A 19,513-nucleotide genomic window follows, 5' to 3' on the forward strand; every position below is an offset into this window, starting at 1 on the left:
CCAGTGCTGTGATGTCTTAAAGCAGCCCCTATGGCCTTTGCCAGAATCTACAGATTGCCAGTCTGGGCCTGCTGACCGATACCCTTGGGCCACCTCAAGATACCCTTATATACCCTATAAAGCAATCAACCATTCTATAAATAATGTGTATTCGAAAAGGATTTTTTTTTTTTACCCAAGCAGCCCCTAGTCTAAAGTAGGTGACCCACTCTCTGCCATACCCAAACTTTCCCCTAAAAAACCCCAGACATCCTTACTGATGAGAAATGACGTTGGTAAAAGTAACAAAATAATTACAGGGCACAAGTTAAAAACAGTAATAACAACTGGCTGGCTAGCAACACACGTGTGTACATTGATTTCCCAACCTCTCCGTTGCTAAGCATGCTTGCAGGAACACTGCTTTTTTTTTGCAGAGCACTATTGTCACCAGCAGTAAAGGTGTTAATCAGGCTAATCCCCTCATTGTATTTGCCACAGGTTTAAGGCACAGAGTGTATTTATGTAATGGTGTTACCTCATCAGAGAATAGGCCTCTATTCACGGCGGAGATGTCATGCTATTCTATGCAGATAGTGCAAATAAATGGAGAGTTGCTGGGTGGCCCCTGCTCTGTGTACAGAACAGAACCCTTTGTGGCTCAGGCAGCATTGTAATGTATACGCGCATTTCCAGCTGCAGAAAACCATTCCAGGGCCATAAAAATGAGATGTTCCCACATCCTCCTGTTTGTGCTCTGTCCTACCCTAATGATATCTTCATTCTCTCATCACAGAATCCAACAAGTGGAGCTTCCCCACACAGGGTCCAGAGCAGCCATGATACAAACACAGTAAAACCTATACATCTGATAGAAGCCTACATGCTCCCTATAAGAGCAGCAACAGAAACAGAAATAATTTGGTACAACACGTCTCCATTTCACAAACCGAGCACATCCTTCAAATAGAAAATGATATAAACCCATTATCCCCAGCTATACCAAAGACAAAGTGATCCATTACTTCATTGAGATAACATCCTAGTAATTACCCATGGATTAGGTTAAAATCCAAATGGCTGCCCCTGGGGTCACTTATGCATGAAAGCATTTCTGCGTTAACAAAAAGACCAATAATTATTTTAATGTTAATTAAGCTTCACTTATCATTGGGATATATTTCCATCTCCTTAAAAGCACACGTACAAACATCTATGGGTCTAAAACTCACTCTTCAAAACATGGGAGTATTTTGCGTTTGAACAAAAAATGCTTTGCCTATGGTACTCCACAGTGTTAGGGTCCAGATTGTTAGTGCCCCACTATTTAAACTATATAAAAGGTATGGAATCTACTATCCAAAATGCTCGGGACCTGGGGTTTTCTGGATCTCCATACTAAAAAAAAATATTACATTAAATAAACCCAATAGGATTGCTTTACCTCCAGTAATGACTAATGATATCTTAGTTGGGTTTCCAGTAGATCCCATGCCCGCACTCATATCTGGTAACCTTACAACATACACAGGATAGTGAGAAATTGCCAAAAAGCTAATAAAATGCCCTTGCCTCTTAGGCTCTGATCACCACAACTACCACCACTTCTAGGTATAACTAGTATAATCAGTGCCAGTTTGTTGTATGTTGGTATGCTATTAACCAGTTTGCCACACAATAACACAGAAGGAGTATTTCTCCCAGTTTTAAATAGTTTTACTATTTCTAAATATTTGCTCTCGTTCTGAATTCGTCTCAGCTACTGGTTCTGCAAGGTATAAATATTTGTTTTACATCCTGATCAGCCTGTTATTTCTCAATGTGTAACCACTGGCGTGGGGGGAGATTTAAACCCTGCTTCACTAGTTTAGAACCCAAGAAAAAAAAACACAAAAACCAGGCACAACTACCAACAACTGTTTATTATTTTTAGATAAAAAGTTGGGTATAAATTCAATGTGGATTAATGTCAGATGCGGGGGGAGGGGGATGCAGACTGTGGAGTAAATGAAGGGTGCTTTGACCCTGACAGCCAAAAATCTATTGCTGCAAGGCTACAATTGTATATTGTAACTTTTTATTACTTATCATTCTATTCAGGCCCTCTTCTATTCATATTCCAGCCTCTCATTCAACCCAATGCCTGGTTGTTAGGGTAATCTGGACGCTAGCAACAAAAATTGCAAACTGGAGAGTTTAATTAAAAACCAAAACAAAATACAAAAATTAAGATCATTTGCAAATTGTCTCAGAATATTACTCTCTATATAATACTTAAAAGTTATTTTAAAGGTCAACAACCCCTTTAATCCATCCTTACAGTGAATATAACAGGGATACGGCTGGTCTGTAGGTGATATGGTCCATCTGCTTTACACATCTCAGCTGGTGAATTTCAAGGCGACGGCCTCCTGTTCTTGCAGTTATCTCCCTCCCAATTTATTCTGTCTCCCTAAACCTCCCCAGGCCCTTTGCTGTATTAAGCTTGAAGGTTATAAGTTTTACATATAGAAGGCCAAAGGAGTTTATGATTATTAATTGATATTATTATTAACATTTATTAATAAAGCGCCAACATATTCCGCAGCGCTGTACAATAAGTGGGTTTCATACATTGGACATACAGAGTAACATATAAAGCAATCAATAACCGATACAAGAGGTGAAGAGGGCCCTGCCCAAAAGAGCTTACAATCTACAAGATTTAGCAGAGGTGCACCGAATCCACTATTTTAGGGCTAAACCCCCAATCCTTTGCAAAACATTCAGGCAATTACCGAACTGAACCCAAATCCTAATTTGTATTTGCAAATAAGGGTAAGGAAGGGTCAAAGACAACTGCCCGCTTGGTGAAAAATGTTCAACTTCTGTGCTTATGTGACAAAAAGTCACGCGATTTTACAGATTTGTATAGTGACAGACATTTCATGTCATTGTTCATTCCAAGGTTCTATTCTACCTGCCGGGAGTTGTTGTTCTCCTGTACATGCACTTTCATGCACCTTCTATGTCAGCAGTAATGTCCCTCCGGGCTGTTTCCATTCATTTTGCATGACATGTTTGCCGGCGTTAAATGCTTTAGCTTCACTGTGATATTTAATATATAATTGTAAATAACCATGAATCATCTTTAAGTATCTGTGCACACCTCTCTCTCATTTAGATTGAAACAAGAAATGACACCTTAAGAGTAACCTGTGACAAAGTCATCACCCTACCCAGGTAATGTACCTGACTTTGCAGGGAGTTGCACAACAATAGTGTGTAGGTGAAGTACACACTCATGGCACCTGTTTAGCTCTGTGTTTATATAGGATCATACACTATGTAACCTGGGCCACATGGTTCAATTTATAATTAGTTGCTGCAATAAATCTATGGCAGATACGACTCACATGAGTGACTTTCAGACTTGAGGACCAATCATTGTTCTTCTATACTGCACAAAAGATTTATGGGAAAATGCTATACTGTGCGTGTCTGGGGCAAGGGATCCCTGGGACAATTAAAAAACATGGCAGTGTGGCACTGAGATGGAGAATACCCTGGGCACCTGCACTGTATACAGAAGCAAAGTGCTGGTCTGGGGCAAACCCAGAGTACTCTTAAAAAGGAAAATTAACTTTTAGTATTTTACAGAATGGCAAGTTCTTAGCAACTTTGCAATTGGTCTTCATTTTTATAGATTTTAAATTACTGTATATACTCGAGTATAAGCCTAGTTTTTCAGCACCCAAAATGTGCTGAAAAAGTCACCATGGCTTATACTCGAGTCGGGTGCCATGGGTCCCTCTAGACTAGCACCCTCTGTCCTTTGTGTGCAAATTAGGCCACCCGCAACCAGACCCTCCAGTGCCCTGGCCTAGGTTTTCACTAGCAATACTTATTTCCCCTTACATCCCTCTGGGACTAGGTCTGCTGCCAGTTTGCCAATGTGCAATGAGCAGTGGGGTAGTACTCATATTGTTTTTGTTGACCCTCTTCTCCGCTTACAGAGCTAGTTTACTGTTTTTATTTGAAATAAATATTGAAAAACATATACCCCACTGATGCCTCAATTAATGTAATTTTATTGGCATTTATTTTGATTATTAAAACTTAGCAGTAGCTGCTGCATTTCCCACCCTAGGCTTATACTCGAGTCAAAAAGTTTTTCCAGTTTTCTTAGGTAAAATTAGGTATCTCGGCTTATATTCGGATCGGCTTATACTCGAGTATATACGGTACTTGCCATCTTCTTCTGACACTTTCCAGCTTTCAAATGGGGGTCACTGACCCCAGCAGCCAAAATACTATTGCTGTGAGTCTACAATTGTATGGTTACTTTTCATTATTTATCGTTCTTTTCGGGCCCTCTTCGATTCATATTCCAGTCTCTCATTCAAACCGCTGCTTGGTTGGGTAGGGGTATTTGGTAATGCTAACATTTAAGAGCTAAGAGAGCTAATTTATTATAAAAAAAATAAAATAAAGAATGAAGACCAATTGCAGTTTGTCTCATATCATCACTCTCTACATCATACTAAGAGTTATTTCAAAGGTGAACATCCACTTGAAGCAATAGTACTTCGTATTATGGAAACATTCCTTTCCCAGGAATCCCAGGTCCCAAGAGTTCCGGATAACAAATCCCATACCTGTGAATATTATGTTTTCCTTTGATAAAAGGGAATGCCTCAAATAAATTCAGGCCATAAATATCGTATATATATCATCATAGATAAATGAATGGTTTACATTAAAGCTGCGGTGATCATTTATCACCATAATTCTATTACCACCAACCCATATCTTGCCCTGTGTGTTTATACAAATTATACTTTACTTATTGTGAAATAATTATAGCTACCCACCCAGCTGCTTTGATCATTGCTCTGTTCCTCAGAATAATAGTAACTGTGTATTTCTGGATGACTTTGCCCAAAGCCCAGGCTGCTCTAACCTACATGATGTACAACAGCAGGGGGTCATGAATTTAGATTGCAAGCTCTTTAAACCGTGAGCAGAGACCTCTGATCCTGTTATTTTTATTCTGGAAGCCTTTGTTTAATTACTGCGACACCCTAGTTTATTATCAGTTGCTGGCTATATAAATAACTTATTATGGTAATGATGAATTTGCCTCCCTTATAACTTTTACAATAGCATTTTATAAAGAAGGAAGACTGGAGACAGAAGAACAGTTGCTAAATCCTGATGAAGTCATTGCAATGCAAAGGTTAGGTGGTTTTAGCTAACTGAGCGATTAGATACTGTTAAGTACATGTTCCTTCAGCTATCCTTGGTTATCTGCTACAAAGAGCATGAAACGTTTGATCATCTCTTTACCAGCAGCCCTGTCAATGCCCCACAGATGCAGAGCAGTGCTGGGAGTTGTAGTTCTGCCTCTGATTTCACACAATGCCAGTAACTACTTACTGCAATTTCATATTTTCAGCATCAAGCTCCTACCTTTTTGGCAGTGTCATACAATAGCAGAGATAAGATTATATATTGATATATAAATATCAGCCAGGAATCTCAGTGGCTCACACAAGAAAGGGAGTATTTACATACCTCTGAATGGGTATTAATGAGGTTCAAGTAAGCACCAAATTAGCAGGATCTTTTCTTTGAACCTCAACTACTACATCACTATGTTTTCATACATCATCATTTCCCTCTCCTCTGTAATCCTCCAACCCACTAACAAGAACAGGATTCTTCTATTCTGCAAACAGGTTTCACAGTACAAGTTTCGGTCGACTTTAGAGCGTATGCTTTTTGGTATAATCAAGATTATTTTTAAACGGGGGGGGGGGGGGGGTCACCTTCACAGAACTTGTGATTTTCAAATAGAAAAACTTTATTACTCCCCCCCCCCCGTAGGTTTTAAAAATCCTTTCTATGCTGGTAAAATGTAACGCATTGGTTGTTCTGTGATAGACTTTGGGCAATGACACACAGAGAGATTTGTAGCCCACATTATAAATTGGCTACCACAGGCGACAAATCTCCCCTTCTCTAACATTGTAATGACCACAAGTAAATTACATTACCTGTGGTGATTTGGGTTTACCTGCTGGAAAATGCAAAAGGACACAGAAAGCCCTATTCACAAAGGGGTGCTAAAATTCTAGGCACACCGAAAAAATTATTTTGCGAGGCTACCATTTTATTGCTATATTTACCCGTATATACTCGAGTATAAGCCGATCCGAATATAAGCCGAGGTACCTAATTTTACCAAAGAAAACTGAAAAAACATATTGACTCGAGTATAAACCTAGGGTGGGAAATGCAACCGCTACTGCTAAGTTTTATCAAAATAAATACCAATAAAATTATATTAAAAGAGCCATCAGTGGGGTATATGTTTTTAAATATTTATTTCAAATAAAAACTGTAAACTAGCTCTGTAAGTGGAGGGTCAATTGTCTTATCAACAATGATACCTTAATAGTACTCAGCAACCAAGCTAAAACACAAAGAGTTAAAATCCTTCAAAACTATATATTGTTTATATAGAATATAAAGTGCAATGTTTAGTGCAGAATGGGACAGGTAAGGATGGTAGATGAAGATAAATTTGGCAGCGGGCCAGGGCACTAGAGGGTCTGGTTGCGGGTGGCCTAATTTGCACACAAAGGACAGAGGGTGCTAGTTTGGAGGGACCCATGGCACCAGACTCGAGTATAAGCCGAGGGCGACATTTTGAGCACATTTTGGGTGCTGAAAAACTAGGCTTATACTCGAGTATATACAGTAATTACTTGTCTTTCTATTCAGACCCTCTCCTACTCCCAATGTCTCACACGCCACTGCTTGGTTGCTAGGATAATGGTACTCTAGCAACCACTTTAAAATATCAAACTGGAGAACGTCTGAACAATAAGCTTAATAATTCAAAAACCACACATAATTAAAAAAATGAAGACTAACTGCAAATTGTCTTAACATATCAGTCTCTACAGCATACTAAAAGTTAATTTAAAAGGTGAATAACTCCTTCATGAGAGGGGGATTTCATTTTTTAAAACTTGAATTTAAAAAAAAAAATGCTTTGAAAAAGTTGAAAAGAAACTAGTGAAAAAAAAGTAATTATTTGCGGTGTGCAAACAAAAAAAAAGTTTTGTGTAAGGTGAAGTGCCCCTTTGCGTAAGTTAAAGCATAGTTTTTTTTTTGCTACAGGGCAGAATGCTGTACTGTATGAACCATACAGGCCAATGAAATAATCACAGTATTTCACTAAACGTCTAACAACTGTTACTTTCAGCTGTTCCAGACCCACAACGTGGATTCCACATGGCACATTGTACAACTGACACTCTGTACTAGTGTCTTATCAACACAGATACAATGACCTTCCCTAACAGAAAGCCAGCCCATGGGCTTTATATCAGCCACTATTTCCTATAAGCAGAAATTGCCTTTTCTTAAAGACAAATGTTCAAACTTCTTCCTTTCTGGGCAATACGTTAGTAGAAAGCCTGAACACCTGGTGGAACAGGGCGGCACGCTAAAGCCAACAGCGGATTTAGGCCCCTTTTCCAACTCAAGTGATTTCCCATAAAACACAGCTCACTACACTAAACCGCCAAAAAACTTGAAGAGCAAGAATTCAAGGGAGGTTTGAACTGCCGAGCCCAAGTATTTATTTTGCCTTTTCTTTATTCACTTGAAGAAGAAGAAAGAAAAAAAAAAGCAAAAGTCTTGCCTTCTGTGATTAGGAAAGAGCTCCACTGCTGAGCCTTTAACCCTTTAGTTACAGAAGACAGAAAACCTTTTCCCTGCAGGGGTTTCTCCTGTTCTAAGGTTGCTGAAACTCTCTTTTCTCTAAAGCAGGACTGTCCAACTGGAAACTTGTGGGCCAGATGTGGCCCTCCAAAGTATTTATAGCCCCCAATCTGCTCAAAGGCTTCATAGACTCCACTGTCAATTTAATACGTCCCAAAACCATGTTATATAAGAAATAATCGGCGCACTACATGTAATAAGTTGGACAGCTCTAAATAGTATTCCATGTGAGTACATGGTTATCTGTCAGCAGCATCAGGGGGATACATAGAGGACAGGGCAGCCAGAACATTCTGTGTTTCGTGAGGAGTAGTTGTGAAGGTGATACATGAAAAAGACGGTAGATACAATCCAGATATCAGAGATGAGCAACCACCTGTTGCTAAAGAACTACAATTCCCAGCGTCCGCTAAAAGACTCTATTTGTAAAGACTATGGTGGGCCAGGCCATCCCTTCTCTCAACGCTAAGTTATTTCTTTTTATTTATGTTTATGGTGTTTCCCATTTGTTCTATAAATGTTCAATGCTGTGGATACATATAAGCAAGTGCTATATAGATACCACTATATACACACGGTTGGGGTATTTGTAAGTTATAGTTCAATGGTATCACAAGAGCTAAAAGTATAACTGCCCCTTACACAAACACATCCATATTCCCTATCTATTGTATCTGACAATCTCTTTACAATAACAAAAGGCATCAACAGAACACAAACAAACAGCCTAAACTAAATCTATAAACTCTACAAGAGAAGATTCGATTATTACCCAAAGTACTTTTATTGTTTATTCTTTCCTAGGTAGGGGCCCAATCCTGTAACAGTCCCAAGAAAGGAAAACTTTACAGTGGACACAGAATGGAAGTTATAGAGTGAGAAAAGACATATCTATTCTACGGAGTGAAGACAACATTATTTAGCACATAATCAGTTCTATGCAACAACATTGCAAAGTTACAAAATTAAGATATAAAGTAAAATAAAAAAAAACACCTGGGCCTGAGAGGGGGATAGGTAACAAGTGGCTCGAAGTAATTCTACAGTTTGATAACAAGCTAAATCCCCCAGTGGAACTGATTTGCACCCCCTTTGCAGGTTATATGTATGCATATTGTCCCTTATTTGAATGTGGGCATTTGTGCAGCCCTTGCTCCCTGGAACCAGTTAAACCATAACAGATTTGTTTGCTGCCAACTCCACACATTGAAAGAAGAGGGGAGAGCGAGGGGGGAAGGTGCTTCCCGCATTATTTACACATTGGTACTACAAAATAAATAAAGGGGCAGAACAGAGCCAGCATGGCAGCACCACACAATGCAGCTGAACAAAGAGTGCAAACTTTGAAAGGCAGGCCTGTTCCCTCCTTATCTGTTCCTCTCCCTCCTCCCCCCCCCAGCCATCCATCTCCTCCCCCCTTCTCTCCACAGCCTTTCCATGTCGGCTTCCATTTCCTACAGGCTGCCCAGCAACAGTTGGGCAATATCCAGCCAGCAACATGGCAACTACAGGATCCCACAGCTTTACCCCTTACCCTACATCACACTCTGGCTCACTGTGACCTACAAAAGGGAAAACAGTCATGGAACAGAAATATTCCTTTGTTTCTGAAAATACCCCTGCCCTAAAAAATAATAAATAAATAAGTTCCCAACCAACTCAGTTGTAATAAATCCCTATGAACTGTATAAACAGGAATTACTGCCTTAATACAAATACATATATGCAAGGGGCAACATATAAAAGTACAATAACATTACACACTATTACATGTTATACACACACATACACACACACACCTATACATGCTAATATTCCATATTAAAAGTTATACATATTACATGTATGTATCTAAGTAACTGTAAGCGCTTCAGGGTAGGAACCTCATTCCTATGATGTTTTAAAACTCATAGCACTTATGTATTTATTCTGTCTAATAAATAAATTGAAAGAGAAATATAGATATAAAAATATACATTCAGTACAATATTATCTAGTCAGTACAATACAGGCACAGTATATGGCATTAAAAGTAATTAATGTAATTAAAACAAAGGATCAAAGTGTAAGGACGCGTATAAAAGACAGCAGAAGGGATTTAGCCCCCATACACAGATATATAAGGTGGGTTACAAGCAGTAGATCCAGTTAAGTTGTTGGCAATGAAGAGAGAGACTGGGAAAGTTGCTTTTCCCCCCGCCAAACAAGCCGAACACTTGTGCTGAGCTCAGCACTCTGCTAGAAACAACACACGATCCAAGCGCAAATGTCGGGAAAGAGCAGAGATTTCCAGCGCTTTGTGCGCACAGGAGCGCAGGGGGTTGCAGGGGTTTATTTAATGACCCGGGCAGCTGAGGGGTCGGGGTGGAAAGGGCACAGTTACTTACTGAGAATGGAGCTCCTTGGATAATGAGAAACAGGTCACAAAGAAACAAGGGGGCTTCCTAGTCTGATCGCAGAAGTGTCCAAGTTGAAGCGGTTTTTATCCAAAAGGCGATCGGAAGCTTTATCCCGGGCTCTGGGAGAGAGAATACATCATGTAATAATGTTCCCATGGCCCTCCTGCTGTTGAGTAACTACAAGTCCCAGCAACCCCCGATAGCCCAAGGCTATCAGGGGTTGCTGGGAGTTGTAGTTCCAAAGTAACAAGGAGGAACGTCATATCCATTTTGTGTGACTCTCAGCTAAATCACTGCGCTGGGAAATCAAAGCTGCCAAAATAAGACAGAAAAAGGAACAAAAATCCAGACAAATCCCCCCCCTATCCAACCCTCCCCTTGTTCTTGTAAAGGACTGAAGGAAAAAGACTGGCTTTTCCCTCCTCTCCAGGCTGAACTCACTGCTAAAGTGATCAGGAAGAGAGAAAGGAACCCAAAAAATGCCAAACATGCCAGAAACGACAAGGATTTGAAGCTTCCAGATCCAGGACTAGAGAGAGAGAGAGGCAGAGAGAAACACACACAAGCACAGATTCCCCCCTTTTTCTGCTTACCTTTCTTTCTCCTGGCCTCACAAATTGTTACTTTGTTGCCACTTGGTTATTGTTGGGGGGGAAATCTGGGAGCTACCAAATAGGGAGGGGGGTTGGATAGAGAAAAAGCAACTCTGCTCAGCACTTTGTTGAGTAAAGACTTGGATTTTTTTTCTCTTTTGGGCAGCACTAAGAGGGATTGTCTCTGCCCCCTCCTCCTGTGTGAGAGGAAGGTCAGGTGAGGATGAGGAGGGCTCTCTCTCCCAGGCTTTTTAGCAGTGCTGGCTGATAGTTAAAGGCGCTTGTTGTTGTTGGTTTGCCGGTGCTGGTGGTGGTAGTTGGGAAGCAGGCTTGGTATTTTGGAAAGGTGACAGCTTTTCAGTGGAATCTCTGGAATGAAAGAGAGGAATGAAATTAGCTCAATGAGTCAGTTGCAGTTCAGGGGCGGGGACCGCCTGTGGGAGGGGCTTGGTGCTCACACACACACAGGCTGGCTCCTCCCACGGTGACAGTTGCGTCCTGCGGCAGTGCCACTTAGAAAAAGTGCTGGATAGGGAGCTGCAACCTGTGGAGCTTAATGGCGGATCTGTGGAGTTTGTAGGCTGTGGGGGGAAGGTGGGAGCTGGAGCGTCGGGGGGTTGTTTATCCTGTATCCCTGAGCTGCAACAACCAGCAACTCTAATTCCCTCTCGCCCTTCTTTTTAGCGCTATAGTAACAGAAATGGGATCTGTTATCCGAAATGCTGGGGACTTATGGAAAAGGATCCCTTATTTAGCTTATTCAGGCTTTGGCATTCAAACCTTTGTTGGGTCCTTTTATTTATTATCCAGTTTGTGACTTTGCAGGGAAATGCTGGGGGTTTTATTATATTATTATTCTTTATGTAAGTAATGGGGATATATTACAGGGCCCCTTACAGCTGCTGTTGCCTGTCCCAGCTGAGCTTACAATCTAATGCCAGTATACCATGCACTCACAGAGGGGCATTATCTATATCTGGAGGCTGTATGTTTTGTAAGTGTGGGGGGGAACCAGAGGACCCAGGGGTACAGGGAGTTTCTCAGCCCCATGCCACCTAAGAAAATAATTTTGATCCTTAAACATAACAAGTTGTTTTTTTTTGCCACCCCTTATACAGTGCTGCACCCTGCCCCATGGTAGGAGAGGCACTTCCCACACCGTTACAGCGAGAACATAGAAACACATAACAAATAGCGCCCTGGTGACAAACTTAGGACCCCAGTGCTAAAAGGCAGCAGTACTAACCACAAAGCCATAGTTCAACAACAGATGGAGACTACAGTTTGGACATTGTTTCTTTACTTTCCCTTTACATAAAATGCTTCTTTCTAAGGCAGAGGCAGGTGACTAAAACCTTGCAGGGTCGGACTGGGCTGATGGGACACCAGGAAAAAAACCTGGGGGGCCCTGCCGACCCAGACCAGATCCCTTCCTGTTGGTACTGTCACTCCACTACTGCCTTCCCTCCCCAGATCGCAGCAAAGTAAGCCTGGGTGTGTGAGGGGGGGATAGTGGGGGCCCCTGGGGCTTGGGTGCTCAGATATTGGTAGACTACAACTCCCAGCATGCTTTACTTCTTGATTATGTATTAAAGAATCCTGGGAGTTGCAGTGAAGCAATGTCTAAACAGAGCCTTAGAAGCATCTGAGAGCAGGTACATTTGCATATTTTTGAAACCTAGTTGTGGTCAGAGTGACCCGAGAGACAAAGTCTGACTAGGAATAATAGGCCTTGATGTCTGTGTCTCCAGAGCCATACAGCGACTGGGAGCAATTACTACTATGCGGTGCCATGGGATGGGATAGAGCCCTTAGGCAGGTATGTGCCTTTGGTGGCCAATTCAAATGCAGCTGCAAGAGAAAGTCCATGCTTGTATACAAACATGTCACACTTAGTATGCATTTGATATGAGGACACAGTGTAAAGGCCAGGCACCCCAGGAGAGGAGGATTAGGGCTCATTTGTACTCACTATTCGTGGGACAGATGTTGTTGGGTGCCCAGTTGTCTCAGAGAGAATCAAAGGAAACACTAAGCCTGAAATGATCTGTAGTTGCTCTGTTGATCAGAATGAAGGGTTTGTATCTTCCAGTAGAAACGCTTCAGCTAGGAAATTCCAGGTGTGGGGTCTGCGGTCTTCACCATTTGATTGGAACAGCCTATTCAGCTGACCCTGTTCATAGCCAAATCGGGTAATATTTTACCAATTACAGGGCCCAGTTTGGACCATTTTGGCCTTCCTAGACTTAAAGGGGCACTGTAGTTGATGAATCATAGCTTTGTGAAACCACCCCCCAGCAAGCAGCTTCCTGTCATGCTGTCAACCTGTCAATCACCACAGGCAGATGATTGACAGATATCAAGCTGCTTGCCTGCCAGTTAAAGCCTCTACCACCAATGCATAGAGATCTGCAGGCAGGAGATAGGAACCAACAAAGAGAGCCAGCATAGACCTGTGGCAGAATGTAGACTAAGATGACTACGCCTCCCAACTGTGCGGAGCCCCACTGGGCGTTGGGCCTAATTTTGCTCTTGGTTCCTAAAGGTATCTGGCTGAGAATCTACCAGATCTATGGGGCAGGTTAGAAAATGTCATCTGGTGAGGACCACACCAGCTTGTTGTTACTGTTCTCTCCTAAAGGGTCTTCCAAGGTTCTGTTGGCCTGGAGTCAACCAATTTGATCATCTTGATTTGATCCAGCACTTTGGTAGCAAAATCTGGTAAAGATCTATTTATTTGGTGACCTTGCCAAACAAGGAAAAGCATTGAAACCGCCCCTGGCTACTGTTCACTTGACTGGGAAACTCCAGATATTTAGGCAGTAAAGTAAATGGAAGGTGGCGGGGAAGATTTGGTGCTTCTACCTAGGTAAGAATATATGGAACACCAAGAGATGTTTATAGCCCAAAGCTTGGCCATGGGTTCCACTGACTTCTGCTGTCATTATAATATGACTCACAACAATCTGGTATATTAAAAACCTTGCCAACTACATGTGTAATGTCTCGCAGCATTGGTCTAAGTACTATTGTTCTATAAACCCATAAAACAATTATTCCAATTTAGTTCATTTGCAAGTCTTGTTGGTGCTGTGCTGAAAGATATCCAGTGTTTATTAAATTACATAAAAACATCACCATAAGCTTCAGCTGTCGAGGCATTAGAGTTTAACAACAGCTGGAGGGCTGCAGGTTGGATAGGCAGTTACACTATGTAACAATATGTCCTTTTGTCTTTTATCAACTCCTCTTGAGGAGGCTTCACACGTAACCTATATGTAATAAACTTTTTTCACCTCTGGATAGGCATACAATTGGCTAAATATCATAATATAAGAATATCAAGCAAATAGAGCGGAACTCCACCCAATAATTTAGTATGTGATAATTAACTATTTTCAGTAGTTATCTGTCCCTTTCTATTCTGCACTGCTGGGTCAGTCTCTTGGAACAATATACAGTAGCAGAACCCAACTGATTAATAGACATGTAAAGGATGATACAAGGCATTGTGGCAATTGAAATCTTGGCTCCTGCTATATTGTTTCAAGAAAGGTCAGCGGAGAAAGGAACAAATAGTACTTTCAACTGCAATTATATTTACAAGTATGGAAAGTGGGTACAAACAGTAAAACAACTGTATCATTATAGATAAATTCCATCATATATGCCTAAAGTGATGTGCAGGCTGACATGAAACCCGTGGGACCCACAGGTTGGGCAGGTTTGGGCCAGCATCCACACAACGTTCGCAGGCCATGGGATGGGTTTAGGCTGAACTTAACTAAATGCCCATCCTGCACACAAATCTACTGTGCCTCACTTCTGCCTCCAGAGTTTCATGACATCAGAGAGGGGCAGTTTGGATGCGGGTCTATTAATACAGGGGCTCGGCGGGTTACATTCGGGTGCAGGTCAACTCTTTGTCTACCTACACATCACTAGTGGCCATGCAATGGTCTGATAAAAGCTGCAGTTGGCAACTTATTGGCACATCTACATTTTGGAGCACTCACCCAGCCCCTGATCTGGGAATCAGCACTTAAATTGTAGTGTCACCCACTGTGACCTACAGCACTTACATTTGCCTATTTGTGTCTGTAAGTTACCATCCCATATAGATTGTAAGCTCTACGGGGCAGGGACCTCCATCCTCTTGTGTCTTTGGGCCTGATTCACTAAAGGGCGATAAAACGTGCGCTATTTTTATTGTGCGCTAAAATTTTTACCGCGTCTTAATTTTGGCGATTTTTCGCACGATTCACTATAAGCATACTTGCGCTTTTTTACGCACGATATTGCATGCGTTATTTAACTTGCGAAAAGACTATTTCAATGCGGTATTTGCCGGTACATGCGCTAAATTACGCGAATAATCGCCGCATATGAATGGTAGCATAGAAATAGTGTATAAAAATTGTTGCCGCATATAAATGATGTATATAAATATTAGCCACATATGAATGGTATCATATAAATAGTAGATGCTTATAAATAGTAGCCACTAGTGATGAGCAAATGTGTTCTGGTTATCTTTAGTGAAAAATTAGCAAATCTTTCGAAAGATCCACGAAACGGCAAAAATGTTGTGCGGGCAAAAAAATTGTTGCTGTGACTATTATTTTTTGACGCTTGTATAAATTTTTGGATGTGCGGTGAATTTTTGCGTGGCAAATTTTTTCATGGGTTTTGCCATTGGCGGAATGTTTTGAGAAACGCATGAAAAAATCCGCTGCGAAAAAAATTCAACGCACGTCCAAAAATTCGCTGCGAATCCATGCCTGGCGAAACATTTCATCACTTGTAGCCAAATATAAATAGTCGCGCAAATGAACGCACGCCATGTTAGCCATACACGCCAATACTTGCAGAAAATTACTGTATTAAAAATGAACATTTCGCTGCAAACTGGCGGCTGCGTCACTCTGGGGGAAACACATACTTGAATAAATAACACTGTAAGTCCATATTTTATTGCAAAAAATCATTTACTGTACTTTTCTATAATTTTTCGCCTGCCTGTAGTAGGTGTTAATTTTCGCATAGCCGAATGCGATATTTAGCGCGCAAAAGTTATAGTGAATACTTTTCAGCGCGGAAATTAACGCAAAACGGTAAAACTAGTGCGAGAAATAACCCATGCGAAAATGGCGATTTTTCACACGCGATAATACTATGGTGAATCGCGCGCAAATTATTTTGCGTTTTTTAACGCGAAAAAGCGTGCGATAATTTTTATCGCCCTTTAGTGAATCAGGCCCTTTGACTCTTAACTTATTGCAACTGTATTTATCTTGTATCTATCTGTATTTATTGTTGTACTTTGTATTTATCTATTATCTTAATAATCCCCTGTGTGTATTAATCTATTCTACTGTACAGCGCTGCGTACATAAGTAGCACTTTATAAATAAAGATATACATACATACATACATACATACATCTATGGTGCCAGCCGACAGGCTTGCCCAACTGATATCTGGCCAATGTAATCCTGGTATGCTGCCACATTTAGATTGTAAACTGTACGGGGCAGGGGCCTCTGTCCTCTTGTCTCTTTGATTCTTAACTTATTGCAACTGTACCTTGTATTTATTTGTATTTATTGTTATACTTTGTACAGTATTTATTATTATTTTAATAACCCCCTGTTGTATTAATCTATTCTACTGTACAGCGCTGCGTACATAAGTAGCACTTTATAAATAAAGATATACATACATACATACATGGCATAAAATCAGAGATAGGCTACTACATATTCAACTTGCAAGCAGCCAATCACGTGTTTGGGAACTCTGCAGTGACATCTTGTGGGGCTGATTTGTTTTCCCTTGCTTCTTTAGAGGGTGCTGCGTTTCAAATCTGAAGAAGAACAAGTTATGGAAGTCGGTGTATCCCATGTTATACCTGTTATGGTTCCCGTAATAACTCCCTGCAGTATGAAGCTTTATGAGACTGTTGAAAGCTTTACTCCAGCACTGATTTCAGCAAGTCCGTAACACACATACACAGAGGGTTGGTGTGGTGTAAATGTGCAACGTACAAGAGTGCTAAGGAAATTAACTATTTAATTAAAATACAGTGTAAAGCAGAAAATACTGTATATCACTGCCCTGAAAAGTTAATTCTAGCTTCTCTAATGATAGTGTTTCTCTAGGAAGCCTTTATTACTAGACTACAGATAATTATGTATTTGATTTAATGAAGCACTTTATGATAATTGTTAATCTTGCCTGCTTCCTGATTCCAGTAACGCCCTACCCCATTACATCCAACCGTGGCCACATGCCCAGTGAATTACATTGGCCCAAATTTTACAAATCTCATCTTTTTAGGCTACATCTGCACTGGCCAACATATAAATTTGACAAAGCTTGTCAGATTTTGGACCAACAAATTCGGTTTAAAATGAAGAAATTGGTGGGTAAGAAAAGGGGACTACCAGTGTCGGGAAAATTTTATAGTATTTCTATGCACAGGCTGAGCAAAAGCCTAGGGTGGTGGCCCTGCTATGGAGAGCCGTTACTGAAATGAAACTCAGGCCGGTTATTCTTCTGTGAAACTACTTTTTGAATATGATGACACTGATCTTTTTTCTTGGCTGTTTTTAGTTGAAAACTATCCCCGGTATTCACCAACGCCCCTTTTGGGGCCCCGGGCTTTCTGTGGCAGAGTTGACAAGGATCCTACACACGGCCAAGGTTATACTGAAAAATGTGGTGCCAAAGGGATCAGGCGAAGACAGAGTCAAAGTCAGGCAAATGGTCAGTGGCAGCTGAGATTCACAACTCAGGGACAGGCATGAGTCAAAAACCAGCAGGAATCAATACAACAAAGGCTTCAGCAAAGTCACCAAATAAGCTTGGGTACTGAAACAAGCCAAGGAACGCTTAATTTTGAATTGTGTGTCAAAATGACACAAGCGATGTTACTGCGCATGTGTGCATGGCAGCGAGAATGCGGGCTGCGGGAGAATGCGTGCCAGAGCCTGCCTAAGCAGAGGAGCCAGAGGACCAGTGCGCCAAAAGGTAGGAACATGTGTTGGTCTCCTGGTGCTCCTTACAGTACCCCCCCTCCCAAGAAACTTTTTATTAAAAAGCTTTACCAAGCGAGGGGCATGAGAGTCTCTAGCTGCCACCCAGCTTCTCTCCTCAGGACCAAACCCCTTCCAATGAATAAGGTATTAAACGTTACCTCTAAACTTGCGAGAATCCACAATCTCCTGAACCCCAAATTCTTGATGCCCTTCGATGGAAAGTAGTAGGAGGCAGAAGAAAAATCAATAATAACCACCGGTTTAAGGAGGGAGACATTGAAGAAGTTCAAAATATTCATACTGGGAGGAAGCTTCAGCTTAACACAAATTGATGATTTCTTTCATTTTAAAAGGATCAATATAACAAGGACCCAACATTGAGGAAGGAACACAAAGTTTGATATTCTTTGTAGATAACCATACGGAGTCTCCAACCTCAAAGCATGGAGCCGCTCTACGATGTCTGTCACCTGCCTTCTTTGATGGACAGAATCCTTCTCCAGAGCCTGATGAGCAGTAGACCAAATAGACAGCAAAGTCATGGACAGCAGCCTCAGCAGCAGGGACATCCACTTTGAGTACAGTAGAAGGTAGATAAAGGGATTTCCATCCATAAACACAAACAAATGGGGGAAAAACCCAAATCTTTGGGCCTGAGGTTATGAGCAAATTCAGCCCAAAGGAGAACTTCTGACCAGTTGTCATGATCGAGAAATAAAACAGTGAAGAAACTGTATCAGGACTTGATTGGTTCTCTCTGTTTGGCCATTACTTTGTGGATGATATGCTAAAGAAAATTGTAGGCCAATTTCCAAAAATTATACAAAATGCATTCCAAAGGTGGGAGACAAATTGGACCCTCTCGGTCAGATACAATAGAAAGGGAAAAACCATGGAGACAGCTCTATTCACTAGAAGAACTGCAGACAGGAGCTTCTTTAGATGAATAAAGTGAGACATCTTGGACAATCAATCTACAACCAGAATTGTAGTAAAATCTGCAACTTTGGTAAATCTGCAATAAAGTCCATAGATATATTGGACCAGGGTTGACTTGGAAAAGGCAAAGGATGGAGGAGACTACAGGGGAGACAGCAAGAAATCTTCTGCTGGGCACAGATGGAACATGCAGCAACATAATGGGTAACTTGGACAAGAGAAGGCCACCAAAAATATCTGGAAATGAGATTGAGTGACTTCTTAACAACCAGTCAGCCTGCAATTTTAGAGGAATGTACCCACCAGAGGATCTGAGAGACCTTAGCCTGAGGAACAAAAGTCTTACCAGAGGGGCACTCTGGAGTAAGCTCAGAAGCAGGCTGAACTAGGGACACGGGAGTCACCACTTGCTCGGGGAGTATAATTGGGCAGGGAGAGACAGAGGAAGCTTCTTCCGAAGACAGGGATCTGTATAGGGCATAAGTCTTGACATTCTTGAACCCAGGTCTGTAAGTGATGATGAAACTGAACCTGGAGAAGAATAATGCCCATCTAGCTTGTCATGGATTCAATTTTTTAGCAGAAGAAATGTATTCCAAGTTCTTATGGTAACTAAGAATAGTAACAGGCTCCAAAGCTCCCTCTAGTAGATGACGCCATGCCAAAGGTAAAGGAGAACTTGGAAATAAATTTGTTTGGATTAAATAGTTCCTACTAGGGATGGGCAAAATAATTTTGTGTGGCGGAAAAATTTGCTGCACAACAGTAAAATTCCCTGCACGTCGCT

At 41.2% G+C, this 19,513-nt stretch overlaps 1 protein-coding gene across 4 annotated transcripts in view; it reads right to left on the reverse strand.

Annotated features, from left to right (window-relative positions):
- The window catches only part of tead4 (TEA domain transcription factor 4), a 71,195-nt gene extending 60,053 nt beyond the window's left edge, over positions 1-11,142 (reverse strand). Inside the window, exons 1-2 of one of the 4 annotated variants that reach the window (XM_004916295.4) lie at positions 10,748-11,142; positions 10,143-10,273 (exon numbers count right to left, since the gene is read on the reverse strand). The gene's annotated coding sequence lies outside the window, so the exon portion shown is untranslated. Of the gene's footprint in view, positions 1-10,142; positions 10,274-10,595; positions 10,701-10,747 lie in introns of those variants that run through there. The other 3 variants (XM_018095509.2, XM_002938514.5, XM_018095510.2) reach the window with 3 other exon arrangements.
- Positions 11,143-19,513: the final 8,371 nt, after the last annotated feature.

The sequence above is a fragment of the Xenopus tropicalis genome, chromosome 7 (assembly GCF_000004195.4).
Source record: "Xenopus tropicalis strain Nigerian chromosome 7, UCB_Xtro_10.0, whole genome shotgun sequence".
NCBI lineage: Eukaryota > Metazoa > Chordata > Amphibia > Anura > Pipidae > Xenopus > Xenopus tropicalis.